The sequence below is a fragment of the Ceratotherium simum genome, chromosome 6 (genome assembly GCF_057802395.1).
Source record: "Ceratotherium simum simum isolate JZ-2026a chromosome 6, ASM5780239v1, whole genome shotgun sequence".
Lineage (NCBI taxonomy): Eukaryota > Metazoa > Chordata > Mammalia > Perissodactyla > Rhinocerotidae > Ceratotherium > Ceratotherium simum.
In genome coordinates, this window is record NC_141905.1 from 62193051 (window position 1) to 62208758 (window position 15708).

Below are 15708 nucleotides of genomic sequence, written 5' to 3' on the forward strand. Positions count from 1 at the left end.
ATAAAGACAGGGGAGGAAGGAAGGGGGCTCAGAGGATGGAAGGGAGAAGAGAGGGAGTGAAGGAGAGAAAGGAAAAACCTGGAAGGTATTATCTTTCTTGTTTTTAATTTAATTTTTTTATCGATGTCATAATAGTTTATAACATTGTGAGATTTCAGTTGTACATTATTATTTGTCAGTCACCATATAAATGCACCACTTCACTCCTTGTGCCCATCCCTCAACCCTCTTCCCGGTGGTAACCACCAAACTGTTCTCTCTGTTCGTGTGTTAGTTTATATTCCACATATGAGTGAAGTCATACGGTGTTTGTCTTTCTCTGTCTGGCTTATTTCACTTAACATAATTGGAAGGTATTATCTTTTTAAAAAGTACACTTATTTCCTTCCCTTCTCACCATTATGTCATTATCATAAGATAAATGAGCAAAATATGAGTTCAATTCCCTCCCCATCCATTCCATCCAAATGCCTACCCTCCAAAAAGGACAGGTTCAGAGATGAATTTCTGCAAGCAGGACACAAGTTCCTCGCCCCTCACTAGCCTGGTAGAAAATGAAACTCAGTAAGAAAAGAAGGTAACTGACGAGACCAGAGAGAGGACTCTTGCATGAGCAGGAGGCTAGGGCAGGCTATATGTATCAGGGCATCCCCACTGGGTTCATACTGGATTGTTATGAACTGAATATCTGCCTCCCCACCCTTGCATTCATATGTTGAAGCCCTAACCCCCAATGTGATTATATTTGGAGACAGGGCCTTTATGGAAGTAATTAAGGTTAAATGAGGTCATCAATATAGGGCACCAATCCAATAGGATTAATGTCCTTATAAGAAGAGACAACAGGGAGCTCCCTTAATCTCTCTCTCTCCATCACGTGAGGACACAGCCAGAAGGCAGCTGTCTGCAAGCCAAGAGGAAAGTACTTACCAAAACTGACCCTGCTAGACCTTGATCTGGGACTTCTAGCCTCTAGAACTGTGATAAAATAAATTTGTTTTTTAAGCCACCTAGTCTATGGTATTCTGGTATGGCAGCCGAGCAGACCAATACATGGATGTTCTACTCTCCACAGGGATCCTGGCATTTGAGCAAAGCCAACTCCAAGCCAGAGTCAGTCTTTAGCAAAGTAGTAGAGCAGATAAAGTCTGCTTCTCATTCTGCAGATGACTTACTCTATTTGTACCCTTTACATTGTGGGTTACTGTTTCCTTCTGTTCCAGAAGAGAATCATTCTGAGTTTCCTATGCTATGAAGTTCCAATCACAAATGCCACCAATGTAGCCACATGGGTTACCAGCTTCTCAAGCAGAGTGGACCTGGCCCTTTAGCCTTTACTAAGTGAGAAACACAGACTTTAGTAAAGAAAGATCTTGCAGGGGGAGGTTTTGAGCGGCCTGTGCCACAGAGAAGAGACACACACACAAAACAGTATCTGAAAGGATAGCAGAGTGGGCAGCACTATATATGGCAAAGAAAGAGATGTGCATTTCCCCTTTTATTTGCATTTTGACATTAGTTTTCATCTAATCTCAGCTCTTCAGGGGTATTTAAACAAAACCTACTTCAAGCCAGCCAAAAGCTTTCAGGCTAAAGAGTATGTTGGAAAAGGGGACTTGAAAAGGAGGGGAGAGGGCCGGCCCTGTGGCTTAGCGGTTAAGTGCGCGCTCTGCTGCTGGTGGCCCGGGTTCAGATCCTGGGCGCACACCGACGCAGCGCATCTCCAGCCATGCTGAGGCTGCGACCCATGTACAGCAACTAGAAGGATGTGAAACTATGATGTACAGCTATCTACTGGGGCCTTGGGGGAAAATAAATAAATAAAATTAAAAAAAAAAAATAAAAGGAGGGGAGAAGTAGAAGAGGAAGGTTTGAAGGGATAATGAATGAGAAAACATAGCTATTTTGAAAAGATTATGGCTTCCCTTTGACAAAGGTGGCAAGACAGTTAAATGAGAAAAGAACAGTCTTTTCAAGAAGTGGTGCTTAGACAGCTGAATATCTACATGCAAAAGAATGAAGTTGGACCCCTACCTCACACCATACACACAAATTAACTCAAAATGGATCACAGATCTAAAAGTAAGATCTAAGAACTATAAAATTCTTAGGAGAACACATGAGTAAATCTTCATGACCTTGGGTTAGGCAATAATTTCTTAGATAGGACACCAAAAGCACAAATGACAAAAGAAAAAGCAAGTCAAGTTTAAAAACTTTTGTGCTGCGAATGATTCCATCAAGAAAGTGAAAAGACAACCCACAGAATGGGAGAAAATATTTGCAAATCATATAACTCATAAAGAACCCCAATGAGATACTACGTCATACCCACTAGGATGGTGATAATCAAAAAGACAGTAACAAGTGTTTGGCAAGTACATGAAGAAATTAGAACTCTCATACATTGCTGGTGGGATTTTAAAATGGTACAGCTACTTTGAAAAGTGGTTTGGCAGTTCCTCAAATGTTAAAACATATAGAGTTACCATATGATGCAGAAATGCCACTCCTAGGTATATACCCAAAAGAATGAAAACATATGTCTACACAAAAACTTGCGCATGAATGTTCATAGCAGCATTATTCGTAATCGCAAAAAAGTAGAAACAACCCAAATGTCCATCAACTGAAGAATGGATAAAGAAAATGTGGTATAGGGCCGGCCTCGTGGCTTGGTGGTTAAGTGAGCGCGCTCCACTGCTGGCGACCCGGGTTCGGATCCCGGGCTCACACCGACGCGCTGCTTCTCTGGCCATGCTGAGGCCGCGTCCCACATACAGCAACTAGAAGGATGTGCAGCTACGACACACAACTATCTACTGGGGCTTTGGGGGGAAAAAATAAATAAATAAAATCTTTAAAAAAAAAAAAAAAGAAAATGTGGTATAGCTATAATAGAATATTATTCAGCCATAAAAAGGAATGAAGTACTGATAAATGCTACAACATGGATGAATTCTGAAAATATTATGTTAAGTGAAAGAAGTCAGACACAAAAGGCCACATATTGTATGATTCCATTTATAGGAAAGGTCCAGAATAGGCAAATTTACAGAGATAGAAAGTAGATTAGTGGTTGCTGGGGACTGAGGAGAAGGTTGGAGGAGGAGGAATGGAGATCAACTGCTAATGAGTACGGAGTACATTTTGGGAGGGACAAAACATTCTAAAATTAGACTGTGACGATGGTAGTACAACCTTGTGAATATAAAAACAATGAGTTGTACACGTTAAATGGGTGAATTCTAACATATATGAATAAAGTTGTTTTAAAAAAGATTAAGGCCTTCTTGACTCCAGCAGTTCTTAGTAAGCTGCTTTCCCCAGCAACCAATTTCACATAGAATTCACAGATCCCAGGGTGTTTCACTCATCAAGATAACTTTCCCAGAGCTTGCATATGCTAGCAATGCTGGTGGTAGGAGGAAAAGGAGCTTACTGGGCCACTGACTATTTTGTAAATTACAGCAGAGAGAGTGAGTTTAAGAGCTTCTAGAGAAGCCTCTGTGGTGCACTACCACAACAGGTAGCAGAAATGTGGGTGAGACTGGCACTGGAAGCCACGTGTGCAGGAAGGACCAACCATGCTTGGAGATAAGAAAAGTTCACCTCCTGGTAATATGCATGATATCTTTAGATTAAAAGGTCTGCATTTGGCAAATGATGTCAACTTTTGGCTGTTGAACAAAGAACTCCTTGGAATAAAACGTTGGGAGTAGATTGGTGGCAGAAAAGGAAGATTCTCTTATTCTCAACACTCTTGACCACTTTTTTGTTTGTTTGTTTGTTGTTGGAGAAATGGCTGGAACTGCCCATATTACTCAGAGAGAAGAGCGATCCATCTAGGACTAGGCAGAGGACTTAAAGAAATAAGGTCCAGGAAAAGGGAAAGGAGTCTGGAGGTAGAACTTAGTTGGGAAACAGAATATAATTTCTAACCAAACGCGTAGCTTTCCTCAAACTGGAACTAAATGTTGTATGAGAGCAGGGACTAAATTTATTTTGCTCACCAATATATTCCCAGGCCTTTACCAAATTGCCTGGCATACTGAGAGATTCAATTTTCAAAACTGAATAAATAAATAAATGAAAGTCTAAGAAGGTTTTCGTCCAGTCTCACCACACGTAAGGAAGTCCATGATCACCAGCTATTCTCCAAAAGTATGAAAATAACAATAAAAATGTTATCCCCATTGCGGGAGAAAAGGTGGCTCAGACATGAACAACTGTCCTCCAAAGAAAGAACAAAAGTTGTCACTGAAGACAGTAACGCTTTCTCTTCCTCTTAAGTCACACCAGGAGACTTAGAGAAAAGCTTTCTGGCATTCCTTATTAAAGTAATCTAATATCTTCTAAAAGTAAGACTAAGTTTTTGTTTGTTTATTTGGGGGTGAGAGGTGGGAGAGGAGTGGGGGAGTGTGTTATACTCTGGTACTGGGTCTCCTAATGCTACTGAATTAGAAAGTCCCAAAGGGCAAAGGAAAAAGAAACAGACAGTGTCATAGTAAGAGAGATTGTTAAAGCCAGCCACAGTGAGGGATGGCCCTGTACCCAAAGTACCTTTAAGGGCAAGAATCTGAGCCACCCTCCAATGCAACTGTCAAATTCTGACTGCTGAAGACAGGGGTCACTTATACAAACTGAAGCAAAATGAAGTGGACAGATGGAACAGCAAGGCTGAGCCACAACTGGCTGGGGATTTCGTGGTCCGTTTTTAACTTATTGTCTCTGACTCATGACTCTGCAAAGCAGCTTTCTTTTCCCTAGTGCTGGGTGGATGATGGCTGAGACACATAGTTAATGCCCATTTACCCAGGAAATGCACGGAAATGGGATCTTAACAATGTAGGCAATGTAGCTTAAGAGAAAATGTGGATTCTTCCTCATATTCTTCCACATATCCAACGTGAACCTAAAGCAAATCCTCCGAAGATGCAATTTCTCACAATCCCAGCTATCTCCCACAGACAGAAACATCTATGGGTGTTCATGAAACAATAAATAAATAATAGTTTCATCCAGAAGCCCAGAACATGGTGACTGTTTCCTTACTGAGATATCTGAAGGAAGCAGCCTGTCTCTAAAAGCTGCTATGTAAATCTTTCAGGCAGAAAGGAAAAAAACAGGCCAAGGTTGTTTACAGGAAAAGTGCCTGTAGCTCTCATTCCAAGGAAGAAGGAAACATAACTGGTATACTCAACATGGTACATACTGAGAAGATTCTTAAAAGTTTCACCCTAAAATTATTCCTATAAGGCTACCGGATATACATTCAAGAGTCTCATTACGGGTGAATATCTGAAGCCTGATAAAAATAAATTTGGATCTCAAGCCCCAACCTCATAAGACCTATACAGCCCTGTATTTTCAAATGTGTGCTGAACATGTGTACTTGGATGTCATGTTTTTGTTTAAATAGTTTTCTTCACATGGAATACTATTTTTCTTCACCACCAAAAGCTGAAGTCTTATTTTTCCCTGAAGGCCCAAATAAAATACCATTGCTTCCATAAACAACATGGTATATATAATGTAAAATGCAAGGCTTCAGAGGCAGCAGACCTAAGTTAAAATCCTGATTCCTCCACTTCTAGGCTATGTGACCTTGGGCAAGAGACCTACCTCTCTGAGTACCAGTTTCTTCATCTGGTTGGATTTCCTTTCCAAAGCTTTCCTCTGTATTTTCCTATATACCATCTAACTTGCCCTACAGGAACTTTTTTTTCCCAAGCAGCTTCCCCATTCCTAGACCCAAAAGAGTAGTCCAGTGATCTATACTATAGAGTATATTCTCAGATGTTTGGGATTAAAGACTAGAAGACCATCATATGCATAATTGCTTCTACCTGGGAAACCTTCAAACATACAGGTAAAAGATTGGCTTCTGAGAAGGGGTGAAGGTATGACTGAGTGGTACGTGGCAGTGGTTAAAATCGTTTATCTGAGGTTGAGTTATTTAATTTTAAACTAACATTTCTTTTCACCTTCAGAATTGCCTCACATACTCCCATTTCATGCAGTAATAAACTTCCTTCTTCATGGAGTCAACGAATCTTCAGCCCATCCTATTCAACAACAACAAAAAAAGCAATTTTCCTTGATGCCTGTTAACAGCAGTGCATTACAAGCCTGAGAGACTCTACTGATTAACATTCAACAAAATAAAACCTCAAATAAGAATACCTTCTAACCTTTTCACTCTGAAACCATCTAGTGAAAACTTCAGCGACTGACCTGTTACGGTTGTTCGACGAACTTATCCCCTATGTACTAGGTTTTAACCCTTTCATGCCAATTATCCCCTTCCTTATACTGCTGTTCCTGCCACCATTCTTTTCAGGCCCAGAAACACAAAAATGGAATCTTACTATAGAGTGCCTTTTGACAACTATCAGGAAGGATGAGCTACTGGCCAGTGCATCTAGTTGCTTGCTCCAACTACGTAAATTGGTCTAATTACTAAAGAGAACTTGATTTATTTGTGTACACAAATTTATTGGTTGAAAGGAGTGGAACAGAGAATGTGTATCATTGACTACACCATAGTAACCCTCATATCTTAACCTCGGGAATAGTTTTGAGTCAGCATTCCTCTTCATTTCTAGGTGAGAAACACATGTGTCATATCGGGTAGTTATTTGCCTACTGGACCACATTTTCATCCAGGCTCTGCATTGGACAAATGAAGGTTCAGAATTCATTAACTGGAGGGAAACAGGAAAGAGTTAATGTGTATGAAATATACACGCACACGGCCTGAGAGGCAGTTGCTTTATTTTCCGAAGCTGTGTGCATGACTACACATTTTGGCAGTCTGGGCATTCTACCTTGATGCATGACTTTGCCCAGTGTAGGTTCCCACCTCATCAACTGCTAGAAATTAAGCAATTGGTTGTTTATGGCTACTTTGCTTCAAAAATGAGCTAATTTCTAGTTACTGTGGCCCCAAACCATAGATTTAAGCCAAAAAAGATGCCACAGGCTTTACACTCTAGCTAAATTATCTCCTCTAGCCCTGCCATAAGAGGAATGGGATTCCTTCCTGCTTTAGATACCAGCCTGACATTTTTTCACTGTTTCCACAATCACAATGAATGTAAATGGAGAAGAATGAACTACAGGAGTTGAAGGAATCACAAAAGTCAGATGGACCATCTACATTTCCATAAAAGACATCACTTAATCCATTCCTCTTAGAAATGTCTACGTTTTATTAAACATTTCTCTCAATAAATGAACAGAGGCTCCAAAACTTTCCTAGGGATAAAACACCTATAAGACTGGCCTATCCCTGTTCAGATCCCATTACTCACTCGATGCTTCAGATTCCCTTACTCTGACTCTAGTAGCAGCCCAGGAGTTGCTGGCAGAGTTCCTGGGGCTATCGAATGCAAATCTTTCATAGCCTTTGCAATTCGTTTGGCCCTAGATTTCCTATTTCCAGAAGCAAGGCCCTTCTACACTCTCAGAAACATCTAGTGAATATAAAGGAACAAAATAGGCCATGTGAAAATGTCTATTAGATTTTCTGTCCCACTTAGGACACAAGAAAATTCTAACAAATATCTAGGAGGACTTCTGAGGCAGTGCAGATCAGCTCAAAACCCCAAGAAGTGATCTAATTTTAATTAATTGTGAACCTTCTAATCCCTTGAATGTGACTCGAGAACTTTTAAAAAACTGGCATGAACCAAAAACCTGAAATATTTTAATTACATCTCATTTCCATCAGCCCAATTAATCAATTTATTCTAAGACATTTAAAAGCACAGGGGGTGGGGGGAGCCAGAGGGCAGAAAAATTAGCAATTGACTAAACTTAGGCTTCTTTTCCTATCACTTCAAAAATAGAGGGAAATTATTTTAGTGGATCACATGCTAGACTTGAGAGAGAAGGAAATTTTCTATGGATCCCATACTAGTTAGAGAAAAAAAGGCACATGGATCCCAAACTAAATCAGAAAAGCTGTGCATATACCTCAGCGGTGGATAGGGAGGAATGGGGATCTCATGCAGACAAAAGAGGAAGAAGGCTGTCAAGATTTCTGAATGGTCCAGTGTGGGCCATATGGACACCATACTAGAAAGGTGTAGTCCTGACGTTCATGCACAGGAAAGGGGGGTTGGTGGCCATGTAGATCACATACCGGTTTTCAAGGACTGAAAAGAATGAAATTAAAAGACATGGAAAGAGGTTTATGCTCCATCCCAGAGGGACCTTTTAGAACTCCTCAGGAAAGGCAATCAGCGAGTCTGCCAAAGTAATTAAGCAAGCAAACATTTACCATAAAGCCCACATCAGTTAAGTGAATAGAGATGAATCTTATTACAGTGCACTGTCAACTCTGAGCCTGCAGGTGCTAACCACTGAGAGGTGGCGTTACTCGGCTCTGTCTGCTTGCCTGCCCACTGTGACGGAGAGCTTCGCCCTTCTTGTCAGCTCTGAAAAAGTAGGATGCTTTCACCTGCTCTGGCAGTGACTTATGTTGCCTTCAGAGAGGCCCTAGCACAAGTGGTTTCCCAAAAGAAGCCTGGGTGTAAATAGTGAGCAGGGTGGTGGGGTTGGTTAGAGAAAAGGAGCCTTGAGAGGTAGTGAGGATGGGTGTGGGAGAAAGCAGGGGAGGTGGGTAGCAGTTTGGTTATTAAGATAAGGAGAATGGGATAGTTTAGTAATCAAGAAGTAAATGAAGAATAAACAAGCTGCTCAAAGTATTGAACCATTCTGCTTAAGTAAAGTTGATAGTATCTCTCTCACCGAAAAGGGAAAAGTTAAAACTTCATTGCAATATACTTTCTCCACAGAAAAAGAAATACTACGAAAGAATTTTGCTTTTCCAATGTTAATGGCAGCCTCAATATCAGCTTTATTAATGAGTTAGCTCCAAAGCTGAAGGGTCAGATTCTCTCAACAACCTAATCAGTACCTATTATTGAACAAAATCCACTGTTTTCTAGAGGAAATGGGTATTTATCAATTATCCTAAGATTTACAAATGGCACCTGGCACACCTTTTGCCCTATTTTCTTTCTGCAAATAATTATGAGAGTCAAAATGAAAGCCCCAAACTGACTAAATGGCAGCCTACTAAGTCAGAGACCCAGAGAGCTTCCATTCAGCAGAAACCGTCACAAAAGGAAGGCTATAAGAGTACCTGCAGGGACAAATTCAAAAATCATATGACATATTTAAAAAACTCATCAAAGGCCATGTGTCTACCACTCAGAGGAGTAGACAAGAGTAGACAGGAAAGTAGATAAGGCCCCTGTGTTCAGAAACCAGTCAATCTCTAACTCATTATAGAGAGGAGATCCTGAAGACATTACTGGGAGACAGACATGACCAGCTAAGGGAGGAAACGACATGGAATGGGCTTGTGACTGAAATTGATGGATGTCTCACAGCCCATGCACATGCAGCCACTCATACATCTGAGCTTCCCTCTAGGCCCAGAACAAGAGCAAACAAAGAGCTGTGGTAGAAAATGATTTGCAACCTTATTTTCTACCACAGCTCTTTGTCTGCAACAGGGCCTGCAGTTTCCTTACATTCAAAGGCAGTGGGAGGTGGGAAAAGGAGGGGAGACTAGATGACTACTACTCAGAACCAAGCAGCACTGCCCAGGAGAGGACTTAATGGCAGGATAAATTTGGGGCCTGATTCTTTGACAGCACCTCCAGTAATAGCTAGTAAAGCAGGGGGTGAGAGCCAGCTCTAAACATTCATCATAATAGTGCAACAAGATGAAGGTCTTTGGGGGAAGAGTCTATGAAATTCGAGAGTAAGAAAATGAAGCCCATGTGGAGGGTGAGGCGGTTGGCTCTGGCAGATTGTCTCTACGGGAGGGTGGGTATATTGTTTTATGCTCACAAAGAAAACATTAGCTGCTTTCTCTCCAATATACCAGAAATAGTGGTAAGTTTTTCCCCTCCTGAAAAGGTGATGCTAGCAAAAGGAGAAATTTAGTTTTAAAGTGATTACAGAACTTTGTTTATCCTATATGCACCATTTGAAAAAGAGAGAACTTCTATATTTTCTCCTCCACCCTTACTCTGCAAATTGACTACTTTCTCACATAGTGAAGGATCATTCTGTCCCTAGAAGAAAGTTCTATGGTTCTGAAGCTAAGGGTTTTCTAGCACAGCCTGTTTGACAAATATTTGAATACCTACTATGTGCAGGTACTATGCTAGGCAATGGGGAAGGGGAGTGAAATTTGATCCCAGATAGTAAGGAACTTACAGATTAGTGCAAGAGACATATACCACAGACAGATCACTTCATTATGATGTGTTAAGGGCTAGACAAAGAGTAGACAAAAGGTATCATGGGAGCACAGAGGAGTATTTAGCCCAACCTGGGGGCTTAGGAAACACATCCTGAAGGAGATGGTGCTTGAATAGAGTCTTGAAATATAAGTTAATCTAATCAGGCAAGGAAAAGTGAGCACGTCATAACACATTTTCTATAGGGATGGAGACTAATACCCAATTTTCACTAAATCACATTAAAGAAACCTCACTAGATAAGTTAAATTAGGTTCATGCATTCAAAAAACAGCCAGCTAATTTTTTCCAGTAAACCAAAGACAAAAGTTATAGCTTCCTTTCCCAGGGTCTTGTTTTAAATCTTTTCCGACTAAGGGGTAGCAGGATACCTTTGTGAAAGCCACGAGACCTTCGCCTGCTGTGGTACTGTTTGCACCTTTTGCTCCGTGCTGACTCACAGATGCTCATGGAGATAGGCTATGGAAGGTTCTGCACCTCCTCTCCCCTAAACTAAATGTAAACACAAAGCCACTGTTTAAGTTGAAAGCAAGCCTTTCAGTCTCACATGGGAGTGAATGGATCTCAGCTGTGCTGTGCCCGCCCTCTGCAGTGTGTCAGTCTCCAGCTGGCGATGCAGCTGCTTCACTTAAAGCCACACTGATGCTTCTAGTCTCTGATCTCCATCAAACCACACTGAAGAGACTACATGGCTCTGCTTTGCAGCTACCTGTTAATTATAACAGTTTCCTTGGTTCTCTCTTGGCTTATAAGACAGTAATATACATTTGGGAAGGTCCTCAGTAAGAAACATATAAGAGAACCTTTAACCTCATGACAAGTCTGAAAAAACACCTTCCTGCCAAGAGCAGTAAGGCATCCAAACACCTATAACAGTAGCACGTGAAACAGCATCAGAACAGCAGGGCCATGAGCCGATCCCGTGGCGTAGCAGTTAAGTGCGCGCGCTCCGCTGCTGGCGGCCTGGGGTTCAGATCCCGGGCGCGCACCTACGCACCGCTTGTCAGGCCATGCTGTGGCGGCATCCTATATGAAGTAGAGGAAGATGGGCACGAATGTTAGCCCAGGGCCAGTCTTCCTCAGCAAAAAGAGGAGGACTGGCATGGATGTTAGCTCAGGGGTGATCTTCATCACAAAAAAAAAAGAACAGCAGGGCCTCTAGCTTATATAAATGACAGCAACCCAACAGTCAGTCAATGAAAGGATTTTTTAAGGCATCCTTAAAAACCATTCTTAAAATTCAGCAAATCTGAAAGATAAAAATAACATTAATTGCCTTGACTTGTTACTTAAAAAGAAAAAAACAATGCATAATGCTATCAATAATTTACTTCAAAGTGGCTTTAGTTGTCTCAAAGCCCCATTTCAGATAATTAAAATCTTTTGGCTGTCCTCTTGTTACTCTGGAAGGAATTAGAAGTCAGTAAATTCTACTGTGTTGGGATACACAATTCAGCTCATTCTCTGGTAACAACTACAAAGCATTACTTCCTAGCGATACTACGTTAACCCAGGAGCTGCCAAGACAGTATTTCCTGTTGTCTATTAAGATCTGAATCAGACTTTTATAATGGGGCTCCACAGACATATTTGGGGAGCACAATCAGAGGGGGAGCCCTACAAGCACTTCTTAGGCATCTCAATATCTACTTCCCTAACTTAGGACCTCAGGTCAGCTGATGATTCTGGAAGACAATGGTGGCAATATAAGGCCTTGGAAGATGAAACCATTCATTCCAGCCATCCATTCACTCACTCAACAAACATTTATTGTACCATACTGCACTGTGCCAGGGGCAGAGATTACAGAGGTTAAAAAAAACAAAAAAACATGGTCTCTATCCTTAGGAACTCACCATCCAGTGATGAACAGACATGTAAACAACCACACCACAGTGTGATAAGTGCTGTAAGAGAGAAATGTACAAAGTCCTGTGGCAATGCAGATATGAATTATTCTGCCTCAAAGAATCCAGGAGGCTTTCAAGAAAGGTAACATCTGAGCTAGATTTTGAAGCATATGCAGGATTTTGCTAGGTAAAAAGAGGAATGGGAAGACATTCTAGGTAAAAGCATGTGCAAGGGCACAGAGATATGAAATTTGAGACTCTGTGGTCAAGTCTAATTTGGCCAGATCTTAGGATAAACGGGAAAGTGACAGTAAATTAGGCTAGAAATGTAGGCTGGGGTCAAGATTTTATGTGAAGAAGTTTCGAGATTATCCTATACCTATCAATGACAGGGAATCACACAAGTTTTAAAATCTGGTGATTTTTCAAAAGAAATATTTCAGATGTAGAAAAAGGTTCAGAAAAGAATATACTGAATGTTTGTGTATCCAATATCCAACTTAAGAAAGCAAGTACAATTACCTTTCAAACCTTCCATGTACCTCTTCTTTTTTATTTTTAGCTTTTTACATTAGTTTTTTTTTTACTGAGGTCACATTGGTTTATAATATTATATAAATTTCAGGTGTACATCATTATATTTCAACTTCTGTATAGACTGCATAGTGTTCACCACCAAAAGTCTAGTTTGCCATCCGTCACCATACACACGTGCCCCTTTACCCCTTCTTCCCACCCCATGTACCTCTTCTTGATTGAGTATCTGTCTCTTTCTTCTCAGAAGTAAACACTCTCCTGATTTTGGTATTTATGATTCCTATACACAGCTTTATTCTTTTACTAAATATGAATGTGTCTCTAAATAACATATATAATTGTTTTTTGTGTTTTTAAACTTTATGTGCATTTTATCTCACATTCTGCAACTTATTTTTTATTCAATATTATATTTGTGAGATTTTTACTGCTTTGTGTAGTTCTAAGCCATTTTCAGTGTTGTATAATATTCCATTGTATAACTATACCACAATCCTTTCTGTTGATGGAAATGTAGGTGGTTTCCAATTTTCTTGGTATTAAAAACAATTAATTAATAAGTGTTATTATTTATATATTCTTGTGATCATTTGGGAAAGCTTCTCAAGGAAATATACCTAAGAATAAAATTACTGTGTCATCAGGTTTGGGCAACTTGGACTTCACTAGATATTGCCAAACTGCCTTCAAAGTGATGGTACTAAAGTACACTCCCACCAGCAGTGTAAAGTCCTGCACTTCTGAAATTCAACTCTAGTGACTGAATAAACTGAATAGTTGCTACTATAAGAGAAAGACCAAAAGCAGAAAGAACAGTTAGGAGGCGCCTGTAATGAGGCCTTGAACTAAAAGGGTGGTTGTAGAAATGGTGAAGAAGAATTTACTTGAGAAATATTTAGGAGGTAAAGCTCAAAGAACCTACTGACTGACTGGGTGAAGGAGAGAGAAGACTCCAAAGGAACCCTGAGATTTCTACTTTAGGCAACTGAACAGAGGATGATACCATTAATTGGGATAGTAAGCACAGGAGGAGATGGCTCTTAAATTGTAGGGGGAGGGCAATAAGATATAGTCTTCTGAATGTCAAGTTTGAAGTACTTGTGGGACCTCTAGGCAAGGTATGAAGTTCAAGAGGCAAGACCATACTGGCAGTAAAAACTCTGAAGCTTGTTCACCTAGGGAGCTACAAAGAAGCAGATACGCAGCCTCAAAACAGTTAAGGAAAAAAGTAAAGAGAACACCACTTTCTACTAGTTAACACTAGTTTCTCTATTCCAGGAAAAAAAGTCAGTTATATGCCCCATGATACAAAGTAGATACCCTCCCCTTAAACTAATTCTATATCTGACTTTCCACCTGTCTAGACTAAAACCGTCAGCCTAAAGTGGAACAAGCAGGGATGAAAGAAGACAGCTTCATAACACTAGACCTCAAAGAGCTACCAAGCTGTGCTTTAAATGTTATTACCAAAGGGGAGACGACCTGACATGCTGTTTGACAAAGGAAATAAGCCTTAGCTCCTTTGAGTATCCTACTCAGATACACTTAAGCATTTCTATAATTTGCTGTCTTTTGAACCCCTTGCTCTTCATTTGCAGAAAGGTACTTTTTAAACAGAAGGAAGTATTTCCTCAGAAGTTATGATGAATACTTCTTCATTCTCTGCCTAATTTCCACGAAGTGTGTATAGAAGCTCAGGAAAGGGGATAATAGTTGTGATCCAGCAGATTCATCCTAGTGGGATACAGGAACAGTTAGGAATCTGTTGTACCACCACTGTCAGGCCTGTTTTTCAGCAGTAACTGACCTTAGAAAATGTAGGGTTAAAAACCTGGAGTTACATTCTTTTTTTTTTTTTTTTTTTAAAGCTCCCTTTCACTTTATTTTTATTTTGCTGAGGAAGACTGGCCCTGAGCTAACAACCGTGTGGATCTTCCTCCACTTTATGTGGGATGCCGCCAAAGCATGGCTTGACAGGCAGTGTGTTGGTGCGCGCCCGGGATCCGAACCCGGGCCGCGAGCAGCGGAGCTCGTGCACTTAACCCCTATGCCATGGGGCCGGCCCCCTGGAGTTACATTCTAATAAAACAATGTGTTGGTCTCTCTATTTTTAGCAAGTAGAGATAGCCACTATATAAACCAGGCTAAAACGCCACACTTCAAACCCTAAGGTGAGTAAGAAGTCAACTGAACCCATCTCCTGACCTACAGTGAGAGGACGGGTCAACTCATCATGTCTAATCTTCTAGACCTGTTCTGTAGCCACTAGCACATGTGGCTACTGAGCACTTGAAATGTGGTTAGTGCAACTGAGGAACTGAATTTTTATTTTAATTAATTTAAACTAAAAAATCTAAAGCAGTATAAAATATTATTCCATTAAATACAACTCGGTTTTGGAAGGACTACATTTTACTTTAATCACTGTATTGTGTAAGATATTATTGCTGTATTATAGTGCACGCCTGGCATGAGAGTCGTTTCTAGTACTACATATAAACACATCAGCAATCTAGTTGACAGAAGCAATGGACTGATTCTTCTATGTACTATGTATTGATACTTTCTGTGTACAGATTTAACAATGTAATGTATTTATTTAACATTTTATGCAGAAAGCATGAGTTACAGCGGAGTTTCCTAACTTCAACACTATTGACATTTTGGGCTAGATAATTTGCTGTGGGGGACTGTCCTGGGCACTGTAGAATGTTTAGCAGCATCCCTGGTCTCTACCTACTAGATGCCAGTAACACTCTCTGCCTCCCCCAAGCTGCAACCACCAAAACATGCCAAAAAATGTCCCCCAGAGGGCAAATGCCATCAGCTGAGAACCACTGAGTTACCTTCATAACTACCTACATAAATACATGATACCTACATAAATCAGAATAGGAAATTAAAGTAAAAGACATTATTTTTAAATTATAATTAAATTATGTTTCTAGTTTTAAAAAGTAAATATGAACAAATTTTTAAGTTTAAAATGAAGGCATACTACTGATGCTGAATTGAGTAGAGATGCAAATGGTAGT

General features: G+C 40.4%; 1 protein-coding gene across 7 annotated transcripts in view; it reads right to left on the reverse strand.

Moving 5' to 3' along the window:
* ARMH3 (armadillo like helical domain containing 3) overlaps positions 1-15708 on the reverse strand; it is a 190645-nt gene that overhangs the window by 41392 nt on the left and 133545 nt on the right. The window lies entirely within an intron of this gene.